Source organism: Cannabis sativa, chromosome 8 (assembly GCF_029168945.1).
Source record: "Cannabis sativa cultivar Pink pepper isolate KNU-18-1 chromosome 8, ASM2916894v1, whole genome shotgun sequence".
NCBI classification, from domain to species: Eukaryota; Viridiplantae; Streptophyta; class Magnoliopsida; order Rosales; family Cannabaceae; genus Cannabis; species Cannabis sativa.
This window is the reverse complement of record NC_083608.1, coordinates 16,151,215-16,163,942: the sequence shown is the minus strand read 5'-3', so window position 1 is coordinate 16,163,942 and position 12,728 is coordinate 16,151,215.

The window sequence follows — 12,728 nt, the reverse complement described above, 5'->3', positions numbered from 1 at the left end:
GCAACTCATCATCCCAGCCGACCCAATGTCCATCATTATTCTTGAGTTTCTGAATCAAATTATGTCATCGTCTCGATGTTGCTTTAGCATGAAAGTATTTAGAGTTTTGGTCTCCCTCCCGAAGCCATAATTGCTTGCTTCTTTGTTTCCAGAACACCTCACGCTGTATCAAGATGTTATTCAATTGTATTTGAGCTTCTTTATACTTAGCTACAGCCACAGGATCCCTTCCCTTCTTCCAAAGCCGAATTTCTGCTTTACATTCTTTAATTCTTTTCTTAAAATTTCCAGTATAATATTTCCCCCAATCGGCTAGAACATTGGCACAATTCTTAATTTTTCCATTATAGAAATATTTGTATATTGTTCCTAAGTCGCTTCCACAATCTTATGGCAAAGAGGTTCCTTTAACCAAGAATTTTCGAACCTAAAAACTCTGCTCCTAGTAACAGCAGCCACATTAACAGGGACTAAAATAAGAGGGCAATGGTCAGAAGTGGATACCTCCAAATTGATCAACTTAGCAGTCGGAAACAGATCAAGCCATTGTTGTGAGACAAGTGCTCTATCAATTTGAACCTCAATCTAGTCATCCGTACCTCTACTACGCTCCCAAGTAAAAGGGTACCCTTCTAAGTCTAAATCGTGTAGACCACAATCATCCAACATTCCACAAAAGCCATTAATAAGCCAATTTGGATAAGCATTTCCACCACGCTTGTCTTGTTGAGAGGAAACATTATTAAGGTCCCCAATTAAGCACCAAGGTTGCTCCTGCTCCTCTTTTAAGCTTCGAATTAAATCCCATGTTTTTTGTCTAAGACTACGATTTGGCTCACCATACATGCCAGTGAGTCTCCAATCCCCAGTATCACTGCTTTTAACCAAAGCATCAATGTAATTGACACCATAGCCAAGCACCTGCACTTCATCCGCAATTCTCCAAAGCAAAGAAACACCTCCACTCTTCCCATTAGCATCAACACCAATCGCTCCTTCAAAACCGATTGCCACACGAACTCTTTCAATTACATCCTTTCTTGACAAAGTCTCACACAAGAATACAAAGTTGGGTTTCTTTTGGACCACAAGGTCCTTTAAGAATTGAAAAGCCCATGGGTTCTGTAAAGCCCGCTTAGTTAATTTGGAAATTAGCAGTTATTTATGTTAATCAGGAAATTATTTATAGCCATTTAAATAATTTATTATGGAATTCAGATATGCATGTGTATGTTATCAGCAGTTTTTATATTTCGCATTTCCGGTGTCCGGTATTTGGAACGCGGCGTTTGGCTCAGTAGAAATCACAACTTAGTATGTTAGTATTATGGGGACGGGTTTTAGACATTGGGAATGTCGGGAATGGCCGGGAATTTAGAATGTCCCAAAAATACCCCTTTAGTATGAATTATGTGATTTTATGGTGGAGGGGCAAAATGGTCTTTTTGCCCCATTAGTGTTTTGTTTTGTATGATTTATTAATTGGAAAATAAATAATTATTTATGTGATTATTTGGCTGAAATAAATGTGATATATGGCTTTTATTTTCTTTTGCTCACATTTTTCAACACTTAGTCAATTTAAAGGAAATTTCAAAAACTCACACACACACAACTCTCTCTCTCTCTTTCGGCCAAACCTTGAGCAGCAAGGAGGGGATTTTCTCCTTGGATTTTGGCTAGTTGTTCATCATCTCTTAGGGTTCATCTCAAGCTAGGTTGGTTCATGTCTCTCCTCCTTTAATTTCTTGAAAAACTATGTGAAAAATGATGATGCATGCATGAGTTTTGAGTATTTGTTGCTGCTGTGGTTTTGTTATTTTTCTAGGGTTCAAGCATGATTATTTTGATGATGATTGAGTTGTTTGAATGCTTGTTAGTTAGGATTGTTCAAGCTTTTAATTTATATGTGAAAATTGATGATTTTTGTGAGAAAATGCATGTTTTGTTTCTGTATAATTGCTGGGTGTTTTTGTTAGTTTGCAGAGGTATTTCTATGCTAGTTTAAGGTGATTTAAGCTAGTGGATTGCTTAGTTAGTTGGTTTTGCTCAAGCTTGAGTTTGAAACTCAAAGCTTGAGCTTTAATGGTGAATTTTGCATGTGGGGTTTCTGGGTAGGTTTGATGCTCTAGAATTGTTGTTTGGGACCTATAGAGGAGGTCTGGAAAGTTTGGGATCAATTGGGTTCGAATTGGTCAAGATATGTGATTTTTTGGTTGCTGCCTGCGAGGAACCGGAATTCCGGTTGAGCATCCGGAATTCCGGATGGGGGTTCTGATTTTCCCAGAACCGGAATTCCGGTTGGGCAACCGGACTTCCGGATGGGGGATTTTTCAGAACCCTAGTTTTCCTCGTTTTTGGGTTTTTAGGGGTATTGCCATGCTTTTATCGATAGGGAAACTTTTAGTTTCGAGTTTTAGTCCCCGGGAAGTGATTTAGCGTGTCACTTATAGCGTTGTGGTTTTTATGGTTTAGGAGCCAGTAATCCGCCGTTCAGCTTCAGTTCCAGTCAGGTTGACCGGCACACCTGAAATCGGAATCCAGGTAAGATTAGTATAACAGTATGCATATGTAGATTACATGTTTAGCGTGCATGTAGGAAGCCTGTTAGATTACATTAGATATGTATTAGGCTTCGAACCATCCAACCCTGTCACGTCGGTACAGGCTGGAGTATGACCAGCAGCCGGAGTATGACCGGTTTGTCGTCAGTGACACTTGGTTGGTGGTTCCGTGCTATTGACGTATCCCGTCGGTACGAGGTGGAAGTATGACCAGCGGCGGAGTATGACCGGTTCGGCCGTCGGGAGGGATATAGTAACACGTCGGTACGGTGGAGTATGACCAAGCCGGAGTATGGCCGGTTCGGCCGTCAGGTTGTTACGTGTCAATAGTACCGTCCCCTGAACGTTCAAAACTCAGTACCATGTTGGACATGGCAGTAGTGCTCAGTACCATGTTGGACATGGCAGTAGCGGGACTCAGTATCGTGTTGGACACGGCAGTCAGTTTTATGTATGGTATTTTTATGCTTTTCTTACTGAGTCTGTCGACTCACAGTTTACGTTGCATGTGTAGGTAAAGGCAAGGCAGTTGCTGATGGACCGTGAGCGAGCTTATGAGATTGTACATGTCGGGGCGGTTAGGCCTGGAGCGTACGATCCTCGGGACAGCACGGCTGAGATTTTGTAATTGTCGTTAGACGACTTTATTTTGATGTAAAAGTTGAACAGTGAAAACGTTTGTAAATATTTTTATAAATCGGGATCCCGAGACTTTTTGCAAAATGGTTTATAAGTTTAATGAAAAAGCAAAATTTTAATTAATCACGTTTTTTCCATAAACCTCGTTGATTAGCAACGAGCTGCACAGTACGTTTAAAAAAATCACGTAATACGCCTAAGTTAGTTAGGGTGTTACAATTTGGTATCAGAGCCGCCAGGTTGTCTTCCGAAGATCGTCACGACATGTACAATCATCATCAGCAGTTAGCTCGGTTCACGGTTCAGTAAGCCTTTATTGCTTTAGTAGTTTATTTTATTCAGTTATGAAAAAGAAAAGCCTGTTAGGAAGCATGTTAGTAGCCTGATAGTAGAATAGGCGCATGTTTCATTTCTAATTTCCAAATTAAGCGGCATTAGTAAGCTCGCCACTGAATACGACACGATATGCCAACTCTTGGTTTCGCGGCGGTTCTAACTAGATGGACGCCCGGGCGGACTACCGGGAGTCGAGGCAACTCGGTGGGGTCGAATCGGGGAGAGGGAGCTCGGTTTCCCCCACGCTGCCTAGGGGCCGGGGTAGAGGTCCCCGAGGCGGGGGCTCGTGGTCGGGGTGATGAGAACCCGCCACAGGCGCCCGGGCTCCCCCAGTCGTCGGGGAGCCCCGAGCGGGAGTTGCGGTTTGCGGAGATGCAAGCCCGGATCGAAGAACAAGACCTCGAGATTCAGAGGTTGAGACAGCAGGGTGCTCCTGCAGTTCCAGTGCCGGTAGTTCCAGCGGCACCTGCCCCTGCTGCCCAGGCCGAGATGGTAGTGGCGGCCCACAGATTGGAACCTTTATATGAGCGGTTCCGGAAGCAAGCACCTCCGGTATTCCTGGGAGGTCCAGATGTGTCGAAAGCCGAGCAGTGGCTTACGGTGATCACCAGAATCTTGAACTTTATGGGTGTCACCGAAGCAACGACGAGTGGTGTGCGCCACATTTCGGTTCCGGGAGGATGCCCTGGTATGGTGGGACATGGTGTCTCGGATTCACGATGTCACCACCATGACTTGGGAGAGGTTCCGGGGAACTTTTCAACGCGAAGTACTACAACGAGGCGGTTAGAAGCGCCGAGAAAGGAATTCGTTCACACGACCCGGCGGGAGAACATGAGTGTCACCGAGTATACAACTCGGTTTGGCCGGTTGGCGAGGTTAGCCTCGGGAATTGTCTTAGGCCAGGCTTCGGTAGGAAGGAGAAGTATCTGGACGGGTTGAATCCCGAGATCGGGCATGACGTGATGATTACCACCGACGACGGCACCACCTGCGCTCGGATGGTGGAGAAGGCCTTTGCGGGCGGGGGCGCGGTGGGGTGCATGTCGAGTCGGCTAGTACTCCGGTTGGTGGCGGAGCTCCTGCCCCTCCTGCATCGGGATTTAGCGGGGAGTAGTGGTTCGGCCATTGATCGGAGGAAGAGGGCACCCACTGCCCAGGCGGCTCGAGTCGAACAAGAGGTTCGGGGGAACCAGAACAGAGGGAGTCGTCCTGGTGGTAATGAGACTCGCTTCTCCTATCCCGAGTGCCCTATCTGCAAGAGGCATCATCGGGGAGAGTGCAAGGGGCAGGGATGCTTTCATTGTGGCATGCCCGGGCACTTCAAGAGAGAATGTCCCCAGCTCCGGCCAGAGGCACCGAGAGCTCCAGCGATGCCCACTCCAGCCAGGGTATTCGCGATCACGCAGGCTGATGCAGATGCCAGCCCATCAGTTGTTACAGGTCAGATTCTTATTAACGACTCGTTTTATTCAGTGCTGTTTGATTCTGGGGCTACACGTTCTTATGTGGCGGCCAGAGTCTTTAGTAAGTTGGGTAGACCCTTTGATAGATATGAGTCGGGGTTTGGAACCACTGTTACACAGCGGAGAATTGGTTATCTCCAATAGGTGGATTAGGTCTATGCCGATCAGGATAGATGGTAGAGAGTTAAGCGCTGATCTGATAGAGATGAGCTTAGTCGAATTTGATATTATTTTAGGAATGGATTTCCTATCTAAATATTCGGCGAGCATTGATTGCAAGAGGAAGATGGTGGTCTTCCAACCGGAAAGTGAAGAACCGTTCGTATTTGTGGGTTCGGTTCAGGGATCTCGGATCCCGGTGATCTCGGCTATGTCAGCGAGAGAATTATTGCACGGTGGGTGCTTAGGGTTTCTGGCCGTGGTGGTGGACACCACTCGGCCAGACACCATTCGGCCAGAGGGCATTAGAGTGGTTCGGGAATTTTTGGACGTTTTTCCCGAAGAACTTCCAGGGTTACCACCTCATCGGGAGATCGACTTTGTGATTGACTTGGCACCAGGGGTGGATCCGGTTTCTAAAGCCCCGTATAGGATGGCTCCATTGAACTTAAGGAGTTAAAGATTCGGCTCCAGGGGTTGCTTGACATAGGGTTCATTCGGCCCAGTGTGTCACCTTGGGGAGCCCCGGTTTTGTTCGTGAAGAAGAAGGATGGCTCTATGAGGATGTGCATCGACTACAGAGAGTTGAACAAGCTGACGGTGAAGAATAAATATCCATTACCTAGGATCGATGACTTGTTCGATCAGCTTCAGGGGAAGACGGTCTTCTCTAAGATTGATCTCCGTTCGGGTTATCATCAGTTGAGGATCCGAGAGGAGGACATTCCAAAGACGGCTTTCCGCACTAGGTATGGACACTACGAGTTCCTGGTTATGTCATTCGGACTAACCAACGCTCCTGCAGCATTCATGGACCTGATGAATAGGGTATTCAAGGATTTCCTCGATATCTGTGTGATTGTGTTTATCGACGACATCCTCGTGTACTCTCAGTCAGAAGAGGAGCATGAGTTACACCTCCAGATGGTACTGCAACGACTTCGAGAACATAGACTCTACGCCAAGTTCAAGAAATGTGAGTTACGGTTGTCTCGGGTGTCCTTCCTAGGGCACATTGTGAGTAAAGATGGGATCGAGGTGGATCCGGGAAGATTGAATCCGTCGGGGATTGGCGAGACCGAAGACGGTGACGAGGAGATCGAAGCTTCTTGGGATTAGCTGGGTACTACCGTAGGTTCGTGGAGGGGTTCTCCAAAATTTCAATGCCCCTAACCGAGCTTACAAAGAAGAATCAGCGATTTATCTGGTCAGATAAATGCGAAGCTAGTTTTCAGGAGCTGAAACAGAGGTTGATTACTGCTCCGGTACTAGCTTTGCCTTCGGACAAGGAGAAGTTCGTGGTCTATTGTGACGCATCCAAACAGGGTTTGGGGTGCGTATTGATGCAAGCCGATCGGGTTATCGCTTACGCCTCCCGTCAGTTAAAGGATTATGAACAGCGATACCCGACTCATGATTTAGAATTGGCCGCAGTAGTATTTGCACTGAAGATTTGGCGGCATTACTTGTATGGTGAGAAGTGCGAGATCTACACCGACCATAAGAGTCTCAAGTATTTCTTTACTCAGAAAGATTTGAACATGAGACAGAGGCGTTGGTTGGAATTAGTGAAGGATTACGATTGTGAGATCCTTTACCATCCCGGGAAAGCCAATGTAGTGGCCGATGCCCTGAGCAGAAAGGGTCCCGGGCAAGTGGCTAGCATGGTTCAGATCTCACCTCAGCTAGCAGACGATATGGTTAGATCCAGCATTGAGTTTGTGGTAGGTCAGCTACACAACTTAACGCTGCAATCTGATCTGTTAGAAAGAATAAAAGTTGCTCAGACGACAGATCCGGAGTTAGTGAAGATCCGAGATGAGGTATTGGCTGGTCAAGCCAAGGACTTTTCAGTGTCAGATAGTGGGATGCTTTTGTATAAAGCCAGGGTTTGTGTCCCGAACAGTGTGGACTTGAGGAACGAGATCTTTGAGGAGGCTCATTCTACCCCGTATTCTCTGCATCCCGGCACCACCAAGATGTACCAAGATTTGAAACCGTACTTCTGGTGGAGCGGTATGAAGAAGAATTTGGTAGAATTCGTATCGAGATGCCTCACTTGTCAGCAGATCAAGGCTGAACATCAGAGACCAGCAGGGTTGTTGCAGCCTCTAACCCTACCAGAATGGAAATGGGAGGATATTACTATGGATTTTGTGGTCGGGTTACCTAGGACCACGGGTATGTATGATTCCATCTGGGTAGTGGTGGACCGATTTACGAAATCTGCTCATTTCCTGCCGGTCAGAACGACGTTTACAGTGGATCAGTTGGCAGAGTTATATGTCAGGGAGATAGTGAGACTTCACGGGGTACCGAAGTCTATAGTTTCGGACAGGGATCCGAAATTCACCTCCAAATTTTGGCAAAGTTTGCAACGGGCAATGGGTACAAAGCTAAAATTCAGTACAGCATTCCATCCTCAGACAGATGGTCAGTCCGAAAGGACAATTCAGATATTGGAGGACATGCTGAGAGCCTGTGTTATGGACTTTGAGGGTTCATGGAATAAATACCTACCGTTAGTAGAGTTCTCATATAACAACAGTTATCAGAGTACGATAGGGATGGCACCCTATGAACTGTTGTACGGTAGGAAATGTAGATCCCACATCCTTTGGGATGAGACGGGGAGAGGAAATACCTAGGTCCAGAGTCAGTTCAGCGGACCAACGAGGCAATAGAAAAGATTAAAGCTAGAATGCTTGCCTCCCAGAGCAGACAGAAGAGTTACGCAGATCCGAAGCGTAGGGATGTTGAGTTCCGAGTAGGGGACCATGTGTTTCTGCGAGTATCTCCGATGAAGGGGATTAAACGTTTCGGGAAAAGAGGCAAGTTATGCCCTAGATTTACAGGACCTTTCGAGATTCTCGAGAAGATAGGTCAAGTGGCATATCGGTTAGCATTGCCTCCAGCTTTATCAGCAGTGCACAACGTATTTCATGTCTCAATGTTGAGAAAATATGTTTCAGACCCCTCTCATATAATCAGTTATGAGAGCCTTCAGCTTCAGTCAGATATGTCCTATGAGGAACAGCCAGTGCAGATCCTGGATAGAAAGGATAAAGTCCTTCGGAATAAGATCATAGCGTTGGTCAAGGTTCTCTGGAGAAACAGTAAGGTGGAAGAAGCCACCTGGGAGCTAGAATCAGATATGCGAGCTCAATATCCAGAGTTATTCAGGTTAGATTTCGGGGACGAAATCCTTTTAAGGGGGGGATAGTTGTAAAGCCCGCTTAGTTAATTTGGAAATTAGCAGTTATTTATGTTAATCAGGAAATTATTTATAGCCATTTAAATAATTTATTATGGAATTCAGATATGCATGTGTATGTTATCAGCAGTTTTTATATTTCGCATTTCCGGTGTCCGGTATTTGGAACGCGGCGTTTGGCTCAGTAGAAATCACAACTTAGTATGTTAGTATTATGGGGACGGGTTTTAGACATTGGGAATGTCGGGAATGGCCGGGAATTTAGAATGTCCCAAAAATACCCCTTTAGTATGAATTATGTGATTTTATGGTGGAGGGGCAAAATGGTCTTTTTGCCCCATTAGTGTTTTGTTTTGTATGATTTATTAATTGGAAAATAAATAATTATTTATGTGATTATTTGGCTGAAATAAATGTGATATATGGCTTTTATTCTCTTTTGCTCACATTTTTCAACACTTAGTCAATTTAAAGGAAATTTCAAAAACTCACACACACACAACTCTCTCTCTCTCTTTCGGCCAAACCTTGAGCAGCAAGGAGGGGATTTTCTCCTTGGATTTTGGCTAGTTGTTCATCATCTCTTAGGGTTCATCTCAAGCTAGGTTGGTTCATGTCTCTCCTCCTTTAATTTCTTGAAAAACTATGTGAAAAATGATGATGCATGCATGAGTTTTGAGTATTTGTTGCTGCTGTGGTTTTGTTATTTTTCTAGGGTTCAAGCATGATTATTTTGATGATGATTGAGTTGTTTGAATGCTTGTTAGTTAGGATTGTTCAAGCTTTTAATTTATATGTGAAAATTGATGATTTTTGTGAGAAAATGCATGTTTTGTTTCTGTATAATTGCTGGGTGTTTTTGTTAGTTTGCAGAGGTATTTCTATGCTAGTTTAAGGTGATTTAAGCTAGTGGATTGCTTAGTTAGTTGGTTTTGCTCAAGCTTGAGTTTGAAACTCAAAGCTTGAGCTTTAATGGTGAATTTTGCATGTGGGGTTTCTGGGTAGGTTTGATGCTCTAGAATTGTTGTTTGGGACCTATAGAGGAGGTCTGGAAAGTTTGGGATCAATTGGGTTCGAATTGGTCAAGATATGTGATTTTTTGGTTGCTGCTGCGAGGAACCGGAATTCGGTTGAGCATCCGGAATTCGGATGGGGGTTCGATTTTTCCGAACCGGAATTCGGTTGGGCAACCGGACTTCGGATGGGGATTTTTCGAACCACTAGTTTTCCTCGTTTTTGGGTTTTTAGGGGTATTGCCATGCTTTTATCGATAGGGAAACTTTTAGTTTCGAGTTTTAGTCCCCGGGAAGTGATTTAGCGTGTCACTTATAGCGTTGTGGTTTTTATGGTTTAGGAGCCGATGTCCGCCGTTCGGCTTCGGTTCCGGTCGGGTTGACCGGCACACACCGAAATCGGAATCCGGGTAAGATTAGTATAACGGTATGCATATGTAGATTACATGTTTAGCGTGCATGTAGGAAGCACATTAGATTACATTAGATATGTATTAGGCTTCGAACCATCCAACCCTGTCACGTCGGTACGAATTTGGAGTATGACCAATAGCCGGAGTATGGCCTGGGTTTGGCCGATCAGTGACACTTGGTTGGTGGTTCCGTGCTATTGACGTATCCGTCGGTACGAAGTGGAGTATGACCAGCACGCCGGAGTATGACCAGGTTCGGCCGATCGGAGGATATAGTAACACGTCGGTACGGTGGAGTATGACCAATGATATGGAGTATGACCGGTTCGACCGATCAGGTTGTTACGTGTCAATAGTACCGTCCCCTGAACGTTCAAAACTCAGTACCATGTTGGACATGGCAGTAGTGCTCAGTACCATGTTGGACATGGCAGTAGCGGGACTCAGTATCGTGTTGGACACGGCAGTCAGTTTTATGTATGGTATTTTTATGCTTTTCTTACTGAGTCTGTCGACTCACAGTTTACGTTGCATGTGTAGGTAAAGGCAAGGCAGTTGCTGATGGACCGTGAGCGAGCTTATGGGATTGTACATGTCGGGGCGGTTAGGCCTGGAGCGTACGATCCTCGGGACAGCACGGCTGAGATTTTGTAATTGTCGTTAGACGACTTTATTTTGATGTAAAAGTTGAACAGTGAAAACGTTTGTAAATATTTTTATAAATCGGGATCCCGAGACTTTTTGCAAAATGGTTTATAAGTTTAATGAAAAAGCAAAATTTTAATTAATCACGTTTTTTCCATAAACCTCGTTGATTAGCAACGAGCTGCACAGTACGTTTAAAAAAATCACGTAATACGCCTAAGTTAGTTAGGGTGTTACAGGTTCCCAAGCCCATGGCAATTCCAAGAAATAAGACTCATAATGTTTGGTGGGCCTGGGAACCAAGACCCACCTGCATTAAGTTTTTTGGACCAACACTACCATCACACTCCTTCTCCACCTCCACATAATTCTCCACATCTGATGACACCTCATTATTGCCACCTATCACTCTCATATCCATACGCCTCTTTTTATTTTCCAAAACAATGACCAGCTCATTATTTTGTAAATTAACTTTGTCACCATTATTATTAATAGTAACATTCCCCATATAGTTATCAGAGACAATATCAACTCCATTACTCCCCTGATTTCCTTTGGCCGTAATCACCTCCCTCCCTTTACTCCCTAATATCATGGGATCGACATCCATGATTTTAGCCATCTCATTTGATCGGTCTTCAGCCTCACTCCGGTGAGAGGAACCACCACTAACCGGCTGAAAGTCTTCTTTTCTTGTCTTTAGACATTGTGCTTCAATGAGATAGTTCTTTTTCCTCATCTGAGCTTTCATTTCAATTCCATACGGTTTTATAGCTTGATCGAAATCTTGCTCAAATCGCTTCAGACAGAACCTTTCCGCATGGCCAATAATCCCACAGATGAAGCAGAACGTTGGTAAATGTTCATACTTGAAAGTCGCCCATATCCAACCTCCATTCTCTTTGCAAAGCTTCATTCGTCGCTTCAGCGACTTCTCAATATCTATAGTAGCACGAACACGTAAATAATCACGCCATATTCCATTGAAATTCTTTGGATCGGATTTGACATATGTTCCAATATAGCCTCCAGCGCTCCTAACAACTTTATCCATCATGAAGCCAGATCTGAGATCATGAATTTGCACCCACATATCCAGTTTATGAATATGAATCGCTCTTGGGTTCTCACCACTTTTCAGCCTATGAAACACCAGAGGAAACTTGTTAAAAGTCCATGTGCTGCCATCAATAACACTTTGTATATCCAATTCATGGTAGAATTGAAATAAGTACAGATTAGTTTCCAATTCTTTGACATACACCCCTTTTTCCGGTTGCCAAAGAGATGCCATCAAATGCCTCATTGCATCAAAGTCGATCGATCTGCCCGTTAAAAACCTGCCTATAAACACCATCTATCATCAAACACCAGTTCGTCACCTTCGGCTTCATCCTCAATCAGTATCCATTCTTCCTCCCCTTCAATATTGATTTCAGCATACTGATCTGCTAGAATACTAGCATTTTGACTGCTTGAAGCCATACTGTCCCGCCACACTATTACAAATAACCACTAGAACGAAACAAACAAACTAAGGAACAAACAAACTAAGGAACTTTTCACAACATCTCAAAAGACAAGACCTTCTTAATTAATATATATTTATTAATATATGAGATCAAAGTATAGTTCTTCTGAAATTTATATGTGTTTGTTTATATTAGTAGAAAGAAAGATAAAAAATAAACTTATGAGACTTTGTTTATTTATAAATTTTGTGCTTAATTAATATTTAGATTAATTTAAATTGCATGCAATGATTTGATAAAAGACATGTTACACACATTTTGAGTGATCAAAATTGGAATGAAGCATGCTCTTAAAAATTTCATAAATTTTGGACAATTTTTGTATTTCTTTAAGATATGTTCATTAACTAATCTTTGAGGAAGATTTGGGGATGACCAACTTTTGTGTCATATCATCACTTATCCAGGATCGCCTTTAGGTATAGGCGGACTAAGCCCGTGCTTAGGGCCCAAAATAAAAAAAAATTATTAGGCTTTTATTTAAGTAAAATTAAGTGTATTGTATACAATAAGTATTCATAGCTTAGTTGGTTGAGGTGTAAGACATATTATACAATGTCACGGGTTTGAATCCCATAACACTTTTTTTCAATATTTTTTTAATATATTTACATTATCTACATGTTATTTTCTTACAATTTACTTAACATTTAAAAGTCAAGTATCTACAAAAGTTCTAAAATTATAACTTAAATATTAGTATCACACAAAATTAAATTTAGTATTTAGTATTTATTTACAATT